The sequence below is a fragment of the Phodopus roborovskii genome, unplaced genomic scaffold (genome assembly GCF_943737965.1).
Source record: "Phodopus roborovskii unplaced genomic scaffold, PHOROB, whole genome shotgun sequence".
NCBI lineage: Eukaryota > Metazoa > Chordata > Mammalia > Rodentia > Cricetidae > Phodopus > Phodopus roborovskii.
In genome coordinates this window covers 1-24,953 of record NW_026125215.1, presented here as the reverse complement: position 1 = coordinate 24,953, position 24,953 = coordinate 1, and the positions used below count along the sequence as shown (strand labels likewise).

Sequence of the window (24,953 nt, the reverse complement as noted above, 5' to 3'; positions counted from 1 at the left end):
TTTTTTCTTATAAGAAGAATTTCTACCCTTGTTCAGATAATTATAGTCAAGTCAAATTTCTATGAAATAATCTACTGCTGTCAATTGTGTCTTGATTATAGTTTCATAGGAGTCACATAATGCGAAGAAATGGACAAGAGCTGAGGTGTGCGTTATTTTGTAGACTTTTATGCTTGGAAATGGAGGTTGAACATTTATTGGACACGCCTCTTTGTACCTCAGGTTCACTATTTATTGAACCCTGGTCACTTGAAAAACTTATTGACCTCTGGTTTGGGAGCATACCAAAGTTTAGGCTGCACATGATCAGAAATATAATCATCTTGTCCTTTATTGACTGGTAGTGTTCAAATATGGTGGTTCTTCGCATGGTTACCATGCACATGTCCATGTCATGGGGTCAACTGCTGGGAGAATTTACACTTCTACCCTTATGGACCTTGGGTCCTTCCAGCATAACCTTGGGCAACTCCTCCACCTGAGATATAATCCTTCCCTTTTCCTGCCAAATAGTCATCTTGTCCATTCAACCATTGGAGGGAAAGTCCTTGATGTCCTAGTTGACATGGCCACAGAGGCATCAGCATGGTAAATAGCCTTAGAAATGTCAGTCTTGCTGATCTTCGCAGGTCCATAGGGTATGACCACGTAATGTTTCTCCTTCCAGAACCCTTTTAGCACCATTCTACTAGGGTTATGGGTTATAGCCATTCAGTTAAAAGAGTCTGTTAGAATGCCTCTCACTTGCTCTTTAATACTCAAAGCATGGTTAAAGATAAAACACAAATATTTAATCCCATTGACTATGAATGGGAGCAATATAAATGATGTCATCTATAATTCTCCTGCCTTCTAGACACTTTCTTATTTCCAGGGTATGCAGCCTGTCCTACTTTGGCCTCTCCAGAAGGAGAGCAGCCATTCCTTCAACCATTTGCTCTCTTGCTCACTTGTACTGGCCCCACAAGACTGGAAAATGCAAATGTGGGGTACCTACACATCATTTATATAGACTGTTCTTCATACATGAGAATAAAATTATGTGTTTTGAAAAAAACAAAAAAAGGAAAAAGAGAACAATATAAGAAGTGAAACAAGGCAGAAATATAAACATCAAAGTTTGAAACATTAATGTTTGTCTTGAGCATTCAATACCCATCTTTGAATATCACACTGTTACATTAATATCTGCTACACTGTAACTGCAACATTACTTACATGAAATTTTAAAATCTTGAGATAAAATGGCACACTTTAATTCTGCCTTGTACTTTTGGTGGTATTCTGTCTGCTTTTCTTTCCCACTTCCAGAGAGTCTTTCCCCCTGACACACCCAACTCAGGTTACTGGCAGCTGGAACAGGATGGATATATATTGACTCAACATCAGTGCCTAGTGGGTTTTCTAGTCATCGTCACCTTAGGACCCTTGGTGGATTGGTCTTAGAGAGGAAGCCTCTAGTGACCCTGTTTCTCATCAGCAGTAAAGGCTCTCTGATGACTTGGTCCAGAACTGTGTCCTGTCCACATGATGGGATACAGAACTTTATAATGTTTTTTTTCCTCAGCAGCAATAAGTTTTCATGTGGTATCTAAGCATTCCTTAAAGTGTATGGAGTACTGATCCTTCACAGAAATGGAGCAGTGCCTGAATGCCAGAGACAATTTTATCCCAGTCTTTGTTACAAGTCCCCAGACTTATTCATGAATAGCTGATAGACATCTGTGGAGAAGTCTGTGTTGGGTGCAAGCTCCTCTTTGGGTCTGTTGTTCCCACCAATTTTGTATTCTTAATAGACCACACATTGCCTCTAGCACTTAGAAAACTCCTCAGCTTTCTCTTTATGTTTATGAAAATGTCTCCCTGGAGGGGGGTAGGTGAGACATGTTCACATCTGCTGTGACAGAGTGTCCCCTGAGCAAAGTAGCATTTACTCTCTTGATCAGAGAGTCTAAGAATGTCTGCAAATGACTCTTATGAGACCCTTTAAGAGAATATTCTCTTGTAGATGATGGGTTGGGGGAAGGCCATTAGACCCTCCACGAGAGATTCTAGCCACTCTCTCTGGATCCTCATAGTCTGTGTAATCCTGCCCAAGTTGTCCTTAGAGGTACTAGATTACACACAGGGTGGGCAGTTAAGCAAAGGATGGATTACATCTATGCAGCTATGGGGAAATCTTCATCCCAAACAGGGAGAGCACTTTGGTGACACAACTGCTTTCTAAGTCACCTTGTTGGTAAACCCTCAGCTATGATCCAGTCAATGAGCCAGATACACTCACTGGTAGTCAAGGTGGGCTTGGTAAAATCATTTCTCTTTTGTTCCTTCTCTATCTAGGATGAGTAGATGCTTGTTCATGACTCCCATAGAATATTTAACACAACATTCCACGTGTTCCTCATGTTTGTTTTCCTTTAGTTTTCAGGGTGATCATTTCTCCAGCCATCTCCTGTAAAGACATCTTTAAAAGTTTTTTTTTTTGATGGTTCTTTCTTCATCTATCCTTCCATGAGGCACATAGATTAATCTTGAGCCAAAGACATTGTATTAATTAAGTTTCTATTGGTGTGATAAACACTAGGACCAAAATTAATTGAAGAGGAAAAGTTTCAAACAGCTTATATATCCTGACTCACAGTTCACTGAGGGAAGTGAAGGCAAGAACTCATGGTAGGAATCCTGAAACAGGAACCGAGGCAGCAGCTTCCTGTCTTGCTCCTTCTGGGTTGCTCAGCTTGTTTTCTTATACAACCCAGTGCCACCAGCCCATGGGTATAGTGGGCTGGTCCCTCTTACATCCATCATTATTCAAGAAAAGGTTAGACATGCTTGCCTTCAAGCAATATGATGGAGGCATTTCCTCAGTCTTCCTTGAAAACTCTAGTTTGTGTCAAGTACAAATACACACACACACACACACACACACACACACACACACACACACACACAACAAATAAGCAAAAACTACAATAACAACAAGAACCCAACTAGGACAGACACTGACCCAGTTTTGATTTTCAAAACAATGTTTTATTTTTACAAGTTGAAGCAACAAGGATCCTCTTTAATGTATTTGTACAAAATACCATACAATGGTATGGCCTTAAAGATAAGAAGCCTTATATTTCTGCAGGATCATCTGTGGCATACCTCTGACTTGGCTGCAGGCTCTTAAACATAGCTGGAACTCTTTATCAGAGCTCAGCATGCTCTCTGTGTGTTGGCCTCTCTGCTGCCTCCTTGGCCCTGAGTTCAGTCCAAAAAAACACTTCTTTGTCTTTCAGCTTGTGGGCTGCCTGGATAGAGGCACCAATCTTCATGTACCCTTCCTTCTGGTCATACACTGGCCAATGAGGCAGCTCTCTCCCATTAGGGTTCCTGTGAACAGAATTAAAAAGAAAAGGATTTTCACCAAAGCAACTGTGCTTGCCCCCGTATTGCCCTGAGATTTGCCAGGACATCTTGGCTTAACTCTGCAAGTTATGAAGGTTGATGTGCATGGTTCTGTGAAGGCTAACAGAGGAATTGGGAAGTGGCACCTGCTTGGAAGGAGTAGGTCTTGTACCATGCTGGAAAGCTACTTCTTTATCTCAGTGTTTCCTGACTGCCACGGAATGAGGAGCTGGTTTCCACCCAATGCCCCTTATCCACCACTTTTCTCTTAGTCACAGGCTCAAAGTGAAAATTTCAAAGGAAAACTCAGAGTCCCCAATAAAACCTTCACCTTTGAAGCTGATGAACCTCAGGTTTATTTATTTATTTATTTATTTATTTATTTATTTATTTATTTATTTATGTCTTAGCAACTGAAAGAGGACAACACAAAAATATTACTATATTTGTTAATTTGATGATATGGCCCTGCAGAAATTTTTACTAGTTTGTGAAGGATTTTGGAAATGTTTAGAGAGAGTGCTGTAGGAAATTCAGATTGTAATGAGTGAGGCATAAGGGGCATTCTAGTAGGTTCTAATAGAAAAAGAAAAGTGAAGCACATGATGGCTCAAGAGAGAAGGAAGCCTCTAGGAGGACCTGGATTAGAGGTCATTCATGCTCCATTCCAGCAATGAATTTACTTACATTTGTCTGTTCCAATATTGTATTGGTTACTGAGTTTAAAGATGATAAAGTACTTATTGGTTGAGGAGATTTGAAGGTAGCATAGCATCCTGGTAGTGTAGAGAGCTTTATTTTGTTTCATTTTTAATAATATTTACAATGAGATTTAGAAGCAAAAACACAGCATGAAGATTAGAAAAAAACTCAATTTTGCCAAAAAGAAAAAAAAAAAAAGAAAGAAAGAAAGAAAAAGCACAAGAAACACCCCTCTCACCAGCACCACCATCACCACAACGACAAAGGAGTGCGGTTAAGCTTGTGTACAAGGAGAGTGTGACTGTTAGAGAATACTTTATTAGGGGAAGCCAAGGCTCACATCTCAGGGGTTTGCAGAAGAGCACCAAGTTCAGAGGCTTGAAACAGCCTAAAAGTCTCTTGTTTCATACTCGTACTTACTCTTCAGCCTTGCTTTTTTTTTGTCATTCATACTTGAAGCTATTTCTCAGATTCCAAAACACACCCATCATAGGCACAAGGGTGTAAAGGTATAAACTTGTTCCAAAGACCCTGCTATGAGAAATTAATGCTAGATGTCCCTGCCTAGGGGATGACCTGAAAAAAAAAAAACTCTCTGGTATTTTTACTTTATGTTCAGACACTCAGAGGCTATTGCAGCTGATGTCTTGTAGAGCCTGGTGATATCTGAAGCCATAGGTAAATCTTAATGTTATCCACACAGTTGTGATTTTGCAAGTATGCAGAATGCAAGGGCAATGAGGTCATTAAGGCTTCTACACAGATTGCAAACAAAAGAGCTGGAGGCCAGCAAGTGTGTGGAAGGTTCGGAGACCCTGCTGACAACAATAATAGCATGATGCTTAAAGCTGTGAGAGCGAGGCTCATGCTGCTATGGACAGTCTAATGAGTTAGAAGTGCCACAACCTGTGCCTTCTACCTAGTATCTGTTTAGGACATGAGCACCAACAGCCTAAGACAGGCCTTGGGGGAAGGGCTTCCTAGGCCCTTCAGAACCCACACCAAGCAACAGATTTCTGAATGCTTGACACAGAGCCCTCAGAGAATAAGCCCTACTGGGCTTGGTCATCAACTGAAAGTGCTCATGGCTCATGGTAGGAACTCTAAAAGGTAGGATTAGCTGGAAGAAGTTGATCCTAATGAACATACCCCTGATGAGTACTGGGACCCAGTCTTTTCCCCTCTCTTTGCTTCCTGACTGCCAGTGAGGTGGAGAGATGAAGGGATTTAGCCATCATATTATCCCACCATGTTCCATACTAATTAACAACCAGAGCAAGTAGGTCAAATGGCTAAGAAGTGAATCCTCTGAATCCATGAGCCAAAATGCACACCCCCTCCTTTAAGCGGAACCACCTCAGAGGGTCCCTCACTGCTAAAATGGGTTACTTTAGCTGTCATTGTTAGAATGTTATGGTCACAGGGACAGGAGATTGAGCACCCAAGCATTAGAAAAGACTCCTTCCCAACAAGTATGACGACACCAAACCCAGATCAGTCTCATTTTTGCCACCAGTCTCACCCATTGCGAGCAAAGTTGGCCCAGAATTTCATCACCGTCTTGCTGAGGTTGATCTCCTCTTCCGAGGCGCCATCTGTGTGGAAACAAGAATAAGCTTTAGCCACTCACCCAGAGGCTTTAAGTTCAGCAGCTGCACAGTGGGAGTGATGGTGCTCATCACCATCTTGGGGAGCTTGTTAGAAATTCAGAGTCTTGACCCTTGCCACACCTTATTAAGTTAAAATCTACCTTTTAAGAATGTGCTAGCTAATAACCTACACTTCAAGTTAGAATAGCTTTCCATATATTGGCTCCCTTTGGGCCTTTTCTTAATCTCCGTCTTCCTGTCTGTCTCTCTGTCTGTCTCTCTCTGTCTCTCTGTCTCTCTCTCCAGAGTTCCTAATATTTTACAAAACACAGAGAAGTCCAGAGACACTGATGTCATGAGAGACATGTGTGAGATTGCTAGTTATGTACAACTACTGAAAAACAACATATTGAAGACCACTGTGCAAGCTCCCTTTAAATATTGTATTCCAAACTATAAGCGAATCTATGACCCACATATATAGACAGATGTGTAAAACATGATAAACCTTGTTCAGGGTTAGAAATGAACGATTCCCTTACTCGCATCCCAGCACACTCGTATGAGAGGAAAATACGCCAAAGTGGAGCCCATGGCTGATCTTACTGGTTTTACAGGTCATGATTCTGAGAGTGACTATGTCTGGGGACACATGAACACTCCCCTCCTTCATGTGTGTGAACCCTCAGGACTGACTTCCAATGTAGCTAAATCCTGTTACATAGTGGCAGGAAAGCAAAGAGAAAAGGAGAAACTTGCACAAGGCTATCAAGTCAGGGCCCAAATCCAGGCCACCAAATGCCAAGGCCTCGGGCAGCAAAGAGATAATACCTTTTAAAAAGGGAGATCCAAATACAGAGAAGATTTCATCGCCATGGTCTCCTATGACTTCCTTGGGTCTCATGTTTGATACAAAGCTTGGGCGATACTCAAACTCATACATGTAGGTGGGAGCCCCGGCATCTGTGGAGACATGGATGCATGTAGAGTTCACATTGTCCACTACACACCTGTGTGATGCCAAAGATTCAAACTGTACTGAGGTCCCTGTTTACCAGCACAGGGGAGAAACACAGTTTCAGGGAAGGACTTGCTCAGGGCTGCACAACTAGCCTATTTGGAATTAAGACAGTAAAAACACAAATACATGCAGGGAGAGAACAAGAGTCTCTTTTGTCTCAGGGAACCACAAAGCCTAATAGAGTTTGTGTTTCACACCCTGCTTCCTCCTTGCTCAGTGAGTATTAAACGCTTAAGATAGTGAGGTGGCACCAAGAGAGGTTAGTCAAGGGAGAGGAAACTTGTCCCCTGACCCTCTGTCCCTTGCTTTCTTGCAAAAGGGACGTCTTGTCAATGTGCCATTGATGCCAGTTGTCTTGCTGATAGAACACTGTAGCTGCCAATTATTGCTTATTATGGCCCATCCCATTCCATGTCCCCAACCTTGGAAACTCAGCCCTGTGTAGCATTCATGGGGGGCAGGATTAGTGCCTATAGCAGAGTAACTCAGAGGCAAAAGTGCCAGGCTTCATAGCAGCTTTGCCCCTATGTATATAGTAAGAATAATATAATAAGCATAATACTATATATATATGTATATATATAATATATGACCATTTTATGTACATTTCATATACTACTATCATTGTTCCACATTATGAGTTACTCATCCACAAGTTAAACATGATTTATATTATTGTATGTACATGCATGATGGGTGTATGTGGGTGTTTGTGTGACCCTGTGTGCACAGAGGACAGTGAATGACTTCTTGGGATCAGTGCTCCCCATTTACCTCAATGGGCACTCCTCTAGGATTCAAACTCAGGTTGTGGGAATTGTGCAACAAGTGTTTTGCCCACTGAGTGCCCACAAAGGCTTTAAGTAATGTATGCCATCCCATCACAGGGTGAAGAATACTCTGTCCAATTTCCTCTCAGAGTCCATCTCTGCAACCACAAAGGCAGTCCTGTGACCCTGATCCACCCAAGAAGCTGCTGCAGAGTCATGTAGGAGTGCCTCTGCCACTCAATCATTTGAGCAAGGAACTCAGACCTCAGCTATGCAAAACTTTTGTACTTGAAAAAAAAAAAAAAAAAACAATTTATACAGTACACCACTCAAGATTATTTTACCTGAACCCCTAATCTTTATAAAAAATTCTTCTAAACAATTGCAAACAATATCTGAATAGTTCAAGCTAGAACTTCAAGAAAAGCAAAGAAAATGAGGTGCTGTCACCAGGCTAAACATTTGAATAAGAGAACGTTAGAGGGAAGAAAGTAGGAGGAGGACAGAGCGTTTATTTCAAGAGGCTGTGGCTGGAAATGCTCTGCTTCTGGGACAGATTCCCAGCATTAGGTCAGAAAGCACAGCAGCCTCCATGTGATTTTAGCCAAGACACAAAACAATCACAGCCTTAACAGTGAAAGAGCAGGGAGAACCCCCAGGGGCATCAGTGCTAAGAGCTTCACAATCAGGGAAGTGCCAAACCCACCTCCAATGTCTTAGAGGAAACCCCAGGGCTTGGGAGAGCAGGTGGTGGTCCAGGCAGTGTGCTGAAGGAAAGTAACCCAGCCTGGAGCACTGTGCTCAGGAAAGGGTCTTTCAGGGGTGAGGGGGACAGAGCAGCTCCCCAGACCAGAGCTACTCTATATACAAAACACAGAGCAGACACTTTCCAGTGCTACGCCCTAGTCTTGAAACTTTAGGTACAACAACCAAAAGAGCTCTCCAGTCTGTGTCTACCTCAGTAATGTGCCTTGAGATGGTCCCACAAGAAGGAATCAGCCTAGAAGGTAGCAAGGAGGCCAAAGCAGATGCAGGAGAGCAGCAGTGGCAGAGAGCTGATCTGCAAAAGTGGATATAGCTCAACAGCCTGAGAACAGTCAGGGCAGGAAGGCCGTTTACAGAATTAGCAATAGTCAGAGAGCAGACATGGCATGTAAGGGAGCAGGGACCAAGGAACAGCATTCCAGGTCACTGTTGAGTCTTTAGTGACAAGGTTCTCAACTCCTGGGTCAGAACCTGTAACATTAACCAAGATCAAGGGCTAAGGTGTCCTGACCTCTTAAGTTTATAGTCATAAGCAAGAACTGTAATCTGACTGTCCAGATGAGTCAGGGTTGGGGGCAAGCGAGGAGTTGGAGGGAGGAGTGAAGAAGGGGGAAATGATGCAAATTCAGTGTTTCTATATGCCATCTCAAAAACTAATAGAAATTAAAAAACTAAAATGGAGTGAAAGTTAATGCAAGATCAGACTACAAAGGAAAAAGTATGCAACTGTGGTCTAGATTACAATACTGTAGGCAACACAAGTGAAAACAAATGGGCTGTCAGCAGACCAAAGAGTTTTTCACAGCAAGGAAGACCATGAGCAATGAATAAAGACAATCCACAGGTTGGGAAAATGTTTGCAAAATGTACATGTGATAAGTAACTATTTAAATATATACACAAGGGTTGACAAGATGGTTCAGTAGGTAAAGCTCTTTGCTGTCATGCCCAATGACCTGTACTCAATTCCTAGAAGTCATATGGTAAGAAGGGAGCACCCACTCCAACAAGTTGTCCTCTGAGCTCCTCATGCATGTTATAGAATGTGTGCACCTACACAAACACATGTAGAAAAATATAGAAATTTAAGAATATGTACAATGATCTCAAACAACTCTATAGTGATAGATAGATAAATAAAATACATATTCAACAAAACAAGAATGGACAAGAGGTCCCATTTCTCAAAATAAGGCTCACAAGCTCAGGCTGAAGACGGCATGGGGAACACATGACAATGTCACATAGACTAGCTCAGAGATGAGTCTGTGGAGCCACCTAGGGCCTGTGAGGCAATGGTGGCCTGCACCATGGTTGAATTACAAGGGAGTACAGAGATGCAGAACTCAGTACTCTATCAGCACACAAAGGATATGCAGCTTGGTTACACTGACCTATGGAGCCTACCAGGTTTCTGTCCTACTTTAAGAAAGCAGTTGGAAGGAACATTCCTACATAGTAGTGGGAGGACCCAACACCCTTCCCCCACAGAGGGAGAAAGTTGGACCAGTCTTCAGATTATGTATTCATGAGTACATGTGTATGGGTGTGTATATGCACAATTGTATATGCATGAGTGTGTGTGTGTGTTTGTGTGTGTGTGTGTGCTTGTATTAGGTATAATTCCATCATCTGAGTTTTTGTTTTTGAGTTTGTTTTGCTTTATTTTATCTTTTTAGTAACATTTCAGAAGGGCTGGTTTCTCTTCATAATTGGTTTTTTCATATAACTATTTGCCATTTTTTTATAGTCAGTGTTAAGCATAATGTTGTGGCTCTATCTCGCCATAATATATCTTCATGACTGTCCCTCAGCTTCTTATATCCACAAAACCCTTCTATCCTTTATTTCCAAATCCAGTATTGTCTCCCCCTGCCTCTCATATTCCTATCTCATATTCTCCCTTCTCACTCATGTTTCACTCCCTTTCCCCACTCAGCTTCCTTCTTTATTTCACTACTTAATAATGGTATTCTTTACCTAATTTGTAAGCCACACCTTTATCCAACCAGTACCCAGCCCATGGCAGCTGAATCCAAATGGGAACACAATAGCTAAGCTAATGTGATACTGGAAATGACAATTTCCAGTTAAAACTCAGTAGGAAGCCTCATTAATAGATCAGATCTCAAGGAGGGCAGAGTAGCAGGGCCTGAAGATAAGCTAGAGGAATCAGAACACTCCACTAAGGTCAATGATAAAGTTTCAAAAAACCCCATGAACAGATCTGAGACATGGATAGATCATCATCCTGAGAGTTTTGGTGTTTCAATAGAAGACAAGTGAGTTATGAACATATAAGGTGATGATTTCCATGATCAAAGTACAGAAAATACTTTCCATAAAAACAAAGAAAAAAAATCTCAAATATAGAGAAAGAGATACCTGCCCATGTATAAGAGTCCTGGAATTCTCCATGTCATTATAATTAAAGCACTGAAAATGAAACAAAGAAAGGCTATTGAAATATGTAAGAGAGAAGGCCCAGGTCACATATAAAGGTGGGCCAGATGGTCTTATAGCTGATTAACAGAATCTGATCAATACAAAAGGGCATGCAAAGATGCTTGTCCAGTTCTGAAAGACCACAGCTGCAAACTCAACAAACTATTAGTTATAGCTGAAGGAAACCAAACTCTCCATTACAAAAGCAGGCTAAAGGAATTAATGAGCATTGAGCTACTTATGCAAAGGGTACTTGAAAGAGTTCTTAAGACTAAAGAGAAGGATAAACATATTGAAGAGACCACTGGAACAAAGTAAGAATAGTACAGTCAGCAAATGTGGAACAGAATATCAGCACAGATGCAGCAGTGAGAAGCATTAATATACACTTTTGAATAATAACATTATTGCTCCTTATTAGCCAAACTAAAAAGACATGGTATAAGAAAACAACATCCATTTTTTGCTGCCTCCAGGAAAACACATCTCCTATCAAGGTAGACACCACATCAGGGTAATCTGATATTAGATAAAATAGACTTCAAACCAAAGTGAGTCAGAAGAGACAAAGAAGAACACTTCATTCTAATCAGGGAACCATGTACCAGGAGGACATTTCACTTCTCAACATTTGTGCACAAAACAAGTGCACCCAATTCTTAAAGCAAATTCTATTAGATATAAACAATGTATCAATCTCAACATAGTAGGCAACTTCAATATCCCACTCTCACCCATGGACAGGTCATTTGGACAAAGGAAAGTAAGACAGAGTCAAATGAAATCAGAAATAGACCAATGAGGCACCCAGTAACATTCTACCCAAACACTTCAGGAGAAACATTCTTGGCAGTTTGTGGAATTTTTATTAACTACTTTATAGATCTGGATACAAATCAAGTATCCATAAATGTAAGAAAGCTCAAATAACATTGTATTTCTTCTAACAATAAAATAAATCTAGGAGTCAACAAAAAGAAAAACCTATAGAGAATGCACAGACTCAGAGATTAAACAGCATACTCATTAATGATGAATAGACTGTTGAAGAACTCCAGGGAGAATTAAAACTTTCTAGAACTGAATAGAATGAGACCACTATAACCAACGCCTATCAGATAAAATGAAGATAACCCTAAGAAAAAAGTTCTTTAGTTCTATGTGCCTACATTAAAAAATCAGAGAGGAGATGTCATTACAGGTCAGCAGGTAGAGGTGCGTGCTGTACACACCTGTCAGCCTGAGTTCAATCTCCAGAACCTATGCAAAGGTGGAAGGACAGAACTGACTCTTTGTTCTGTGACTTATATAAGCACACCACGGAACCTGCCTACCTACACCCATACTACATCATGGCAACCATGTACCTGCACCCACACTACATCATGGCACCTGGGTACCTACACCTACACTACTAAGTCCTGGCTCATTACATGTTGGTCCTTAGCAGTTGTTTCAATATTATCAACCTTCAAAGATTTCCCAATTACCCCTCTACCAATAGTGGAATTCTGATCCTACTTACCACCATAGCTTCAGTAAGAAAACATCAGCAATAGAAGCCTTTTTTGCCTTTTCATGGTTAATCTCAAGTGTTAACTGTGTTAGACTAAGATATGCCTAGAAGCTTTGTAATGGACATCTCCAGATGCATCTTTGAGGTCATTTATAGAAACAACTATCATGAAGGTTCTGATCTACTAAATGGTTTAATCAATCGATAGATTCAAAGTTATAACATATTCCTGGGAGGTGGTAGAATTGTGGAAGGTGGGGCCTTATTTTGGAATAAACTGCAGGTGACAAGGATGTGTTGGTTATTCTGTACTCTGAACCATTTCTGTTGATGCTTCATGTGGTTCTATTCCTTTCTTGTACCTCTGATGTGATATGCTCCTTCATACTCTCCTGAGATCACAGACTGAAACCTCTGAGGCTATAAGTTAAAACAGACCTTTGTTTCTTAGCTGTTATATGTCAGGTTCTCTGTTAGAGCACTGAGCAAAGTAACTCTGTCCGTTAATTGTAGCCCAAGTTCCAAGGCAGGCCAGCCTGACAGCCACATGCAGCATCATTAGCTCTTGCCCTCATTTCCCTCCCAATCATTAAACACAGTTCTGTTCATGCTTGCACTAGATAAAGGTGCCAAAGGATAAACAGACTTTTAGAGAAGCATTCAATTGGTAAGATATGGGTTAATGCACAGCTTCCTTTGCCTTTCAGAAAGCAAGCCCTAAGATGTTACTCCTGTTTCCTAGAGCATTCCAGTTGCAGCTAAGATGGACACATTCCAGGCATGTGTCTTGGAGTCTGTCTTTTCTCTGCATACTTTCTTGCCTCCCAATTGTGTTTTTTGGGATGATTTTCTAAATTAAATTGCATGCAGACCCTTTTCTCATAGATCTTTACTAGCAGAAAAACAAGAAAGCACTGTAGGTCATATGGAATCAACTGTTGAGGCCTGATATCAACAGATTTAATATCTATCCATACCAGGATGTGGGCAGGCCAGAGACCTAGCAGATGAACTTGTGTCCACCCCTCCCCCATCCAACACCAAAGACTCACCTCTGTGGCTACGAGACACCATCACTGATGGGACACCAAATATGACATCTGCAATCAAGTCCAGGAACAGGTCTTTCTTTTTGGCAGGGTCATTTGTCCCTCCTAAATACTTCTCAGTGGCCATTGGAATCAGATTCTCAGGGATTTTCTGAAATGGATCAGAAAGTGACCATTTGACTGGGTGAGCAAAGGACTTCTGCAGTCAGTTAAGAAAGCATCAATGATTCTAAACTGCTTCGGTGCTCACTGAACCCTCCTGTTGTTGCCCATGGAAGCTTGGAATAAACTCTCTCAATTAAATTTCTCTTTTAAAAATTTTATTATCATTCTTTAACTGATTTTAATTAATTACTAACAGGAATCAGATATCCAAGCCATGTATTATTAGTTTCCCACTGTTTTTGTGAGAAAAAAAAAACAACCCCACATACATAAAGAGACCGCATGTATTGAAAATTGTTCTCCAGTAAGTGTTCCCTTCAGCTGTCCCTACAGAAGAGAGTGGATCTTTATTCCACCAATAGTCCTCTGGAGAAATGTAATTTCTTGGTATTTTTCCCCTGTTCTCTGGGGGAAAGTTACCATTTATATCCTCATAGTGAAGTTCAGAACTAACATTTCTTGAAAAACTGGAATAAAATGGGTCATATGATTTGCAGGTTATTAATTTTTCTTTATATTAATAAAGCCTGCAATATCTATTAACCTATAAATAACAGCAGCCTAAGTGTCATAAAAAACAAAACCACCAAAATTGGCTTTTTTTTTTTTTTTTTTTTTTTTAAAGACAGGTTTTCTATTGGTAACAGCTCTGGGTATCCTGGAACTTGCTTTGTAGACCAGGCTGGTATCAAACTCATGGAAATCTGCCTCCTGAGTGCTGGGATTAAAGGCATCACATCTGGCACTAAAACCAAAATTTGTAACTAATTTGGTGTTCACCTATCTGATTTGCACCCAAATAACTCCATAAGGAAGGCTTGTGCCATCCAGTCCCTAGATGCTCTGGTCTTTGTTTCTTATCTGAAACAACTTATCTCAATGGTCTTGGTTTTGCTAACTTTAAAAATAAGTCTTTCCCTCTAAAACTATTTTGAGTGCACTGAGATTTTGTTGGGGGAGCCACAAGTATTAATTCACACACTGGAATGGCAAAATGGGTAACTAAAATCATAGGAGCATAGGAGTTTAAACTTGGGTTTCCCATCATCAACTTGGTCTGTGAATTAGAGAAAAACACCAACCTTTCTCAATCACTTCCCATGATTCCCCAGAACCTTACAAGTGTTGGGTAGGACTGCCACAAGAGGGAGTTGCTGTCTTCTGGTCCAGTTTGCCTTCAGGGAGTGGATAGCCCATAAGCTGTTAAACAGATGATTAAGCACTGTGAATCATGAAGAAGTAACAAAAGCAAAAACAAAACAACAACAAAAAACCAAAACAAAACAAGCCAACTAAGCAAACCAAAATAGAGTAAGGTAGGGTTTAAGGAGCCTTGATGGGCATGGGAGTTTAAGTCTTTGAGAAATAAAATGAACAAAATCAATGGACATATATAGATGAATTCAAGTAATGCAGAGGAGACACTTAAATGTTTGATCACATGATCAAACTTTAGTTTTAGGAAGTGAGTGAACATTCAGGCACGGTCATTTAGAAGCCAAGGCTCAGGGACAGAGGATATAGGTCACACACTCCCAGGCACAGGTGACTGGTTAACAAAACCAAGCATTATGCCTGTGTGTCTATATTCCTATGATGCACCCAGAGGTCCTTCTGCCCTAAGAGCTGCAGGACTCTAGGTTTGGACTCAGAGCTCTGGTCTGGTCTCAGCATGTCTTTGAGCACTGAAAGCCACATCCCAGGTTGATACTAGGGCCCTAAGAGGCCTACTTGGAAAGCTCAGCATTGCCAATGGAAAGCTTGGTAGTGGGCAGACAGGGTTCTGGTATTCAATTATTTCAAAAATTTCAGAAATTTCAGTTATTTATCCCTCCTCTGTCCACATAGTGTGAAATGACACTCTGAATGGCTTAATTTGGAACTCTCAAAGCAAATTTCCTTGGAGAGTTTTAAGATTCTTTGAAATGTAGTCATCTGGTTGCCTAACCCTTGATCAGAGCAGGCAGGATGGTGGTTGAGCCTCTGTGGAGTACATCCAAGAGGTCTGTACATTCTCACCATTGGAATGATCCATCCAAACTCTTGCTAGTTGATGCCCACCATGTAGGGGACAGTGTTAAGCTCTTCTCAGCCAGGATCTCTTCTGGAGTCTTTGACAGGAACACTCCATCAATCATGGTAGGGAGGAAGGGATACGTCTAGGGAAGAAGAAATGTAGCCTCTATTGACTATTCTGTCTTGTTACAACCATACCCTCTTTAGCTGTCTGAAGGCATGGCCAGCCCAAAGGTACCTGTGGCTATGGCCACAGAAGACTCAGTGCCTTAAGAGGGACTACATCTTGGAATTTCTAAGGGATTGTCACTGACAAGATGATGGTGGTAGGGAAATAAGGAGGCCAATTTTCATCCAAAGTAAAATATAAACCATATAAAAATGTTTCAAAGTTCAGAGTATATATTGAGTTCAAAATATCAATTTATATGTTAACTTAGATTAATTATTTTAGATAAGTCTGTAAACTTGCTAAAAATACTGAATTAGCAAATGTTGTGCCATTTCTCCAAGGGGACTTTAAGAGTTAGTTCCTGGGAGCCACTTGTCACAATTTTTTTTTTTATCATTCTTCTTTTATGAACTTCTTCCTTTCCTTTCTTTCTTTCTTTCTTTCTTTCTTTCTTTCTTTCTTTCTTTCTTCCTTTCTTTAAGACAGGGTTTCTCTGTAGCTTTGGAGCCTATCTTGATACTTGCTATGTAGACCAGGCTGGCCTTGAACTCACAGAGATCTTACTGCTTCTGCTTCTGAGTGCTAGGATTAAGGTGTGTGCCAAAACTGTCTGGTTATGAGTTTCTATTTAATCACACATTATATAACACACCTTTCTTACAAATTATTATTTAAAATTGAACTTATCTCTGACTAAAGCACTGGTTGGGAAAGGCTTAACATGTTTCTGATCCAATTCATGTGAGTATAGATTTGATTTTCTTTCTCACAATCCTACTTCCCACTATGCCCGGCTTTCATTTTCCATGCCTTCAAATCTTAATCACACACATGACCACTCTCCAGAATGACCTCCCCTTTCTCCCATCTCCTGACCAATGCAAGTCTCTTCCCTCTTTTGGGTGCATTGTGATGTTGCTTCACCACTACTGAATTCAAGACCAAACGCCTCATAACTAAAGCTGAAGGAAATTCATCCAACAGTGTTTTTCTCTGTAATGTTCCTCACATTCTCCTGTGTAGGGAACACTGGAAAGCTCTTCATCTCTATGCTGGAGAGCAGCTTAAATATAGAAATTAACTGAAATACTAAGTAATTGTAAAGGTGTATCATTGTACAGATCATGAAGATGTTACTTCTGAATATGGGGGGGGAATCCATTTGACTTCAGATGTGATTTAAGCACCTTGCTGCCCAGTGCATACAGTGCAAAAGACCCCGATTGTGCCATACATGTTGAATTGGGGTTTCAAATACATTTTAGCAAGTGACTTCACAAGTAGAGAATCTATGACTAATGAATATACATTGCATGTTTGTTTGTTTTTTATCTCTATCTAAACCTGAGTGCTTTGGGATACAAAGTTAATTTTTAGAAGTAATGCACTTCTCTCAAGGTATCTAAACTGAGACTTCACTCATATTTGAAGAGAAAAAAACCACAAGTATCGAGCCATAATCAAATAGAATACAAAATAATACAAAATAGAATGTATTCTCTGTGTAAATACTGCTGCCTTAGAAAAGCTGGGAGGTACAGAAGGGCTCCATGGAGAGCTGCTCATCTGAAGAAAGAAACATGCACTGGGGTCACAAAGCACCTGTTGTTTTGCCATGGAAGCAGGATCTGGACAAGAGCACTCTATACAAGTAAGTATAAAGTCAGGCATTTTCAAACAGAGGAAAGGGCTGAAGCCAAGAGAGCAGAGTCAGTGTACAGAGGTAAGCCATGATGATCAAAGAGGCCTGGGCTTGGAGGCCTGCTCTGGGCAGGGTTAAAGGAGAGTCAGAGGGCAGAGACTGTTTTCTCTCTAATACATGGCCCATCATTGGCATTCAGACATGTGTTCAAGCACTAGTTCCGTGAAAGAAATGTGTTTGTCTTTACTAAACATCTGTAATCCAGAAAGCTGAGGTCCTTACCTCTTTTGGGTCTCCAAGCAAAGTCAAGACTTTATCCAGAAGGAAAATGACATATTCTACTTTGTGTTCCCATGGACATGTCTGATAACTTCATGAGAAATCAGAGTGTATAGAGAACATGAAGGTAGAAAATAGCAAAACTGCAAATGCCAGACAACAAGAGACCATGTCGAGCAGTAAATGCATGGGAGACTGAGATCACCAACCACAAGGCACTTAGTATTTGCTAAACCACCCATGAATACTAAAGCCTTCTCTGTGAGGCCAAGTGCATTGCTGGCCCGGGTTAGAGGTCAGTGGCATCCTTTCTCTTTTTCATTATCTCACTGATGGCCAGCAATCCACTCAGAAATTCCTTCAAAATGTTTCAACTCCAATCACATCTAACCCCTCCTGAACCTGTTCTGCTCCCTGCACCTACAGTGAATTTCTCCCCTGCTTCCCAAATAGACTCCAATGCTAGATATGGTGCCCTATACTTGTAATCCTGGGACTTGGGAAGCTGAGAGAGGATCACAAGTTCAAGGGCAGCCTAGACTTTGTAATAGGGCTATGTTTCAAATCAGAATGAATAAAAATAAGATATCTGTGGTAATATGAACAAAAATGGCCCTCATAGGCTCATAGGGAGTGGCATTGTTAGGAGGTGTGGCCTTGATGAAGTATGTGTGGCTTTGTTGAAGGATGTGTTCCTAGGGGGTGGGCTTTGAGGTCTCAGAAGCTCAGGACAGGCCTAGTGTCTCACTGTCTCTTCTTGCTGCCTGCAGATCAAGATGTAGAGCTCTCAGGTCCTTCTGCAGTGTCATGTTTGCCTGCATGCCACCATTCTTGTCATGACAATGATGAACTGTAAGCCATCCCCAGTGAAATGTTTTCCTTATAAGAATTACTACGGTCATAGCATCTCTTACAGCAATAGAAACCCTAACTCAGGCAATACTACAAATATCTAAGATTACCTTTTGAAGCCCACCTAACACCTTTTTCTTGCTGAATCAAAATCCAAGCCTTTCAAACGCTACTGCACTTTCCTTACTTCCTCAGCCCGAAGCCCATATTTCTCTCACCATCTTCCCTCCAAGCACTCTGGCTTCCTGCACCAGGCTTTTGCAGCTGCTCTTCCCTGTGCCTATAACACTACCTCCAAATTTCCTAACATCTGGCTTTCTTCCTAATCACACTACCTCCTATTAGCTGGGCATATCTAACTACTAGCCAATTCTGTTCCCCATCTTCCAATTTATCCTCTGTTTGTCTGACTACAATCAGACACACCCCATATTCTATTTGAACTTCTGTTATACTCTTCCAAATCTTAGATGGGAAGACTCAAAAAAAAGAGCCAGCATGTAATCTGTGTTACTGCTGTACCTAAACTGGTAAATCATCTCTTGCCAAATGCTAAAAGTTAGATGGGCAGCTAAGTCTCATTTCATGCTCACAGAGTTTTCAGGGGTTGCTGGGATCCCCAGGGGAGAAAATCTAGGACAGGACTATAGGTTGCACAGCTAATGTTGCAAATGCCAACCGCTGCTGAGAGGCAGGAGGGAGGAGATGGAGCATATTGCTGGAGTTTCCTGGTACTAGAAGGGGGTTGGGGTCATCAGGAGTACTGGGAGTCAGGACAGCCACAACTCTGATCTTCCTGACTGTGTTACTACAACATGCAGCTTCCCTCTCAGGGAACACAAGAAGTAACTACATATCACAATGGAGATTTTGTACTCATAGTTAATTGGAGCCAAACACTGTTAAGACTCAACGTTTGTAATTGGGGAGGGGGGAAGGTTCTTACCTCTTTTGGATTTTCCAAGTAGGTCCAGTTTAAAAAGATTCTATGAAGATAAAGGCAGGAGATGTGTTAAAAGTCTTCCTTGTACAAAAGTTGATCATTTGAACTGAGCCTCCAAGGTACCAGGGTATCCCCTCCTGGAGGCTCTTCCCTGCCTGTGTTATCTGGGAATGAGGACAGTGTGGAACACAGTGAAGGAGGGGTATCAGAAGCAAGGGGAGGGCCATAGGACCCAGAGTTAGGATTGGTGGAGCCCTTGGGAGGATGCCTGCTGACAGTGTCTATGCTCCTCTTCATTCTTTCTCCATGCTTGTTCCTTCTGTTAACAATGCCATGTTTCCTCAAGGAAACAGCGGAATCATGTGGAAGTCATGGCAGGGACTGGGTAACATCAAAGGTGAGCTGTGTTTGGATGTGGGATGGACCAGAAAGATAGGATGTTTCCCTTTCCCACATTTGTAAGTTCAAGAGTTTGGATCTTTGTGTGTAAGACAATGTCACTGAATGTAAACAGCCATTCAAGATTGGATATAGGATGGTGTTTATTCAAAAGGGTCTGGCAAATCCATTGCTAAGGTTGGGGAAAGACATGATTTCCTAAGCAAACAGAATATGAGATTAGAGAACTGTTATCTTTTCTTTCCCTAAGAGACATAATTATTTGGATAGAAGATAATAAAGAAAGGGAGCTGAGACATAGAGACAGGAGATTCTCAATGATATATTCATTTTATCTGGATCCACCATGTCTTGAATTCTCAATCCAGACAATACCTCAGTTACCAGAAAATTCTGCTACAACTATTTTTTTTCTGATCTAGAATTCTTGCAATGAGTGCTTTTATCTTGCATCAGAAAATCCTGAATCCCACAAGTTGATGAGACTCCTCCAGCCCACCCTTTTCTTTGCTGTGTTCAACACGTTCTGTAGCTTTAATGCTAAGGCAGCCAAGCGTAGAGAATAGTTTAACAACCTGTGACGGTGCTTGACTTGGGCTAACTAATACATGTCTCTTCTAACTACCTGCACTTGGCAACTTAGGACTCTTCCCTACAGATACTTTGTGCATACACCCCTTTTCTAATAATGCACTGAAAATTGGTTGGCAACCTAGGACCCTACCTGCTGTGAACTTTGGGAATACATCTTTTTTATCCCTAACCACCAAAACATCTAATCCTTTTGTGTATAGTTTTCTATCCAAGCACAGTTCAGAACATATGGAGGTATAAAAGTAGGGAGTTGATTTGACCTGAACTAGATTTTGGTGCATATGAAATAAGACAAACTGTGTCCTTTTAGTGAATTTTTAGGAGAAACTCTCTTTGTATCATCTTATGCTTAAACATACTTGGGCGTGTATATAAAATTTAAATGCATCATGGGGAGAGAACATGTACTGTTAGAAATGGCTTACATAATCTAAGTCTGCAAATCAAAATGGAGAAACACCCATACTATCACTTAGCAACTGAACTCTTTCTTCTGGTCTTCATGAAAGGAAGTCCCAAACATCCTAAGGAACCCTTAAGTATCCTCACTAATGTAGTTCATTGTCATTCTTTCTCCTCTGTGTTTCAATTCAGCTTTGAATAAAGTTTCCTTCACTGCTACTATGAAATCTGTGAGGGTCTGTATTCTAATTCTTTTGGATAAGAAGCTAGTAACTTGGACACTTCCATACGGATCCCAAAACTGGTAGGACTACTATACTGCAGTTATTGTGTATCACCTCTAAGGATAAGTAACTGGTAAGATTGCTCTACTGCATGATAAGCCTCTATCAGTGAGAAATACACTGTGTATGTGTGTGAGCATGTGTGCATTCATGCTTTAGCAATGGATAATCATGGGAACACCTTCCTTAAGATCTCAGCTAATCTCAAGGTGTCCTGGACTCTTAGGTCCCCTAGGCTTTCATAGGTCACCAGCTATTTAGAGTATTAATTTATGATTCTCTTGTGCCACACAGAGAATGCTTGAAATATGTGTTTCTTCGAGTACTAGAATATACCTATCTAAATTTTTTGAACATGTTCTACCCCTTTACAAATTTAATGACAAAATAATCAGTCAATATTGATTCAACTCATGGGCAAACAGGAAGAAGCCTGCCAGGGTTGCCTGAGGTTTCCTGGGTGTACATTGTCCAGATAGACAGGCCAGAGCTTGGGTGAATCTAGAGGTGTTTATATTAACTTTTGCCTCCACAGAGGTGGTAGTTCTTATGACCTTGCATTCTCTTCTCTATGGATGTTTGTTCTGCTATGATTCCTGAATATGGAACATTCCCATGACTGTTCATAATTCCTCAAATGTCACTTCTCCAGGAACTATTCTCAAAATGTCCCTTTTAAAAGGTCAGTACATGTCTTTGTCTCACTATGAACAGTTCTTATAAGATGCATGTTCAATTTTGTCTGTATTACTTCCACATACTTTAGATGAATGGATGGATTGGCAGATAATAGGTAATTGAATAGAAGAATGGGTGATGTTGGTCAATACAAGTGGGACTGGGAAAGAAATGTATATATAAGTTACCTGGGTGGTTCATGGGTTATGAACACAATGATAAATGGTTGAATGAAAGTTAGGGACATATTACTAAATTTTGATGAAAGAAATAACATATGGAATGAGCAAAAGGATGAAATAATTTATAATAGATGAGCATGGAGAGGTATGTGACTATCTGATACCCTACTGAAGCAGTGTAAGAAAATCTAAAAAAGAAAACAATTATAACTTAGTTTCTATATTGTGTAATGTGTGACACTTTTCCCGAAAAAAAACATGCTAAATACCATCAACCCCACAAGCTCAAAATGATATTTACTTGATCGTCCCTTGGACTGAAATCAAAAATGTTCAAAAATAGCTTCAAAAGTTTGGAGGGCTGTCATAAAATTGTTCATCATGTTATTATGGAATACTTTCAGCAATACATTATTTCATAATAAGGAAGGGAAAATTAAACTCACAATTAGGATCTGAGAACAATGTATTTGAAAGGTGGGAAACTCCATGCAGTCTGTCCAGAGGACAGTTGAACAGATAAGATTGGAGTCCAGCACATAGAGTGATAGGCAAGAGAATGTATAACACATATACTTACCATTTTTTGTGATGTCCCATGAGTTCTTCCTCTGTCTTCTGGCGAGGCAATGAACCATAACAGCTGATGTGGTAGGTTTACACCCAGAAAGAGTAGCAACCAACTACCAGAGATAGAGCAACAGAAGAAGTCAAAAGCAATGACTATACTTTCCACTAATATACCCAATGGATTCTATCTTGTATCCAATTCTTTCTCTATCTCGGTCTCTCCCTGTATCTGTGTATCATCTATCTATCTATCTATCTATCTATCTATCTATCTATCTATCTATCTATCTATCTCTATCTATCTTCTATTGAACCATGCAGTTCTGGCTGGTCTTGAACTTGGTATATAGACCAGGCTTGTCTAAAATTGACAGAAATCCTTCTGCCTCTGCTTCTCAAAGTACTAGTATTATAGGCATGTGTCACTGTGCTCAGGTCACACAACCAAATTCTAAAGACAATATTGTTGTATATTGATGTAATTTAAGAAAAGTGGTGTGAAAGAAAGATGCCATCAACAGAGTTCAAGCAGAGTTTTTTTTTAGTTAGGGAAAGGGATCATAAAAAGGGGAAAGGGGAGGGGGGACACTGGCCTCCAGAGACAAGGTCATCAGGAGAGAGGAAGAGGAACAAGGGGAAGAGAGAGGGAAGAGAGAGGTGAGAAAGAGGAGAGAGAAGGATGGGAGGTGGAGCAGGGACCTTTTAAAAAAGAACAGTGAATATGCACAGGTGATGCTCTTAGTAGCTGCGCTGAGTCAGCTGAGGGCATATCCTGATAGAAACAGTCTCAGCTGAATACTAACAAAGATGATTTGAATGAAAATGGCCCCCACAAGCTGATAGGGCATGGCACTATTAGGAGGTGTGGTCTTGTTAAGTAGGTATGGCCTTGTTAGAGGAAGTTTGTCACTTGAGGTCTCAGATGCTCAAGCCATACCTACTATGAAAGTCTCTTCCTACTGCCTATGGATCAAGATGTAGAATTTTCAGCTACCTTTCCAACACTATGTCTGTCTGCATGCTACCATTCTTCCCATCATGATGATAATGGACTAAACCTCTGAACTGGAGAGTCAGACCCAATGAAATGTTTTCCTTTATAAGAGTTGCAGTGGTCTCTTCACAGCAGTAGAAATCCTATCTAAGAGAGTACTCTAGCCCAGTAAGTCTGGGTACTGATCATACAGAGTACTGCTTCTGTTACCTAACTGGAATAGTTAAATGAGTTGGATATACAAGCAGTATCCCCATGACTGTCAATTATCCATATTAATATACTTATCTGTAACACCACAAAATGGCACAATGCTCTTGGATTTTAATGCTTCTAAGGAGATAATTTTATGGAGGTTTGTCTGGTTTCAAATATCACTTCCTTCACTTCCCAAATAGCTGACTGCAGGTAAGCCATAGAATCTCTTTTTGCCTCAGTTTTTCTACATATAGATAAGGGTGATGATGTGCCTATTTTTAAGAAGAGTTGATGTATATCATGTGGCTTTTCATATTAAAATGTGTGCAGGATTGCAGGACATCTACACAATACTATTCACACAAAGGGACTCAGAATCTGCATAGTGTGGTTTAGATGGAGTCACAGCAGTCCTTCCTACTCAGCCATTCTCAATTCAGACATCCATTGAACATTTAAGCTGAATCCCATATAAAGAGCAGTCCTAGAGGACCACAGGAAAGCAAAGAATATGAATGATATTCGGAGTGGTACTTACCTGAGCAATGGGCTTGGCATCTTTTGTAAACAGAGCAGAGGTGAGGGACACACCACTCTCGGAAATGGCCCTGTGGAAGAGATTCTTGACCAGAGGAGACAACACCTGAGGGGGAGAGGAAAGGAGGGGGGGGCTTATGCTTACAAGAGTGGTCAGTAGCTCACTTGCTCTATACAGCTTCCTCCAGCTGCTCCCGTGCCCTAGCCATTCATTTGGAGACAATGTCTCCTGGTCTGCTTACAAGACTTCTCTTTGGTTTTTTCATCCCCACAAAAGAACAATGATGGGATGGGAGCAGAGACCAGAGTAAGACATAAAACAGAGATCTTGTAGCAGGTGCTCATGAGCACAACTGGAAAGACAGTTGGTCAACAGTGTGCCATAGATTCTGTTCTATCATTTCCATTTGTCAGAACATATCCTAAGAATAAAGATCATAGAGGGCTCTAAGAATGTCAAATTGCTTGTTCTTAGAGTAAAACTTGGGAACATCTCAAGATTCTAATATTATAAAATTTGGCAATAAGGATTTATTCTAAACACAAAACAGTATGCAATTATAAAAGATATATAAAAGATATCACTAAAGAAGTGTTTCATGTTTAGGAAAACATTTATGTTGTATTATATATTAAAATTTATTTTAGGTAAAAGAATTAAAGACCAAAATAGATACATATTTGGGAGAAAAAGGAAAAAAAAGAGTTTGTGAAACATGAATGGAGGGAAGACAGATAGAAAATACTAGACAGTTAAATAAAACCATGGGGCAAGGGTAGAGAAATAAGAATA

General features: G+C 40.6%; 1 pseudogene; it reads right to left on the bottom strand.

Moving 5' to 3' along the window:
• Positions 1-3,011: 3,011 nt before the first annotated feature.
• On the bottom strand, positions 3,012-24,266 carry LOC127227022 (carboxylesterase 1D-like; annotated as a pseudogene).
• Between the last annotated feature and the right edge of the window lie 687 nt (positions 24,267-24,953).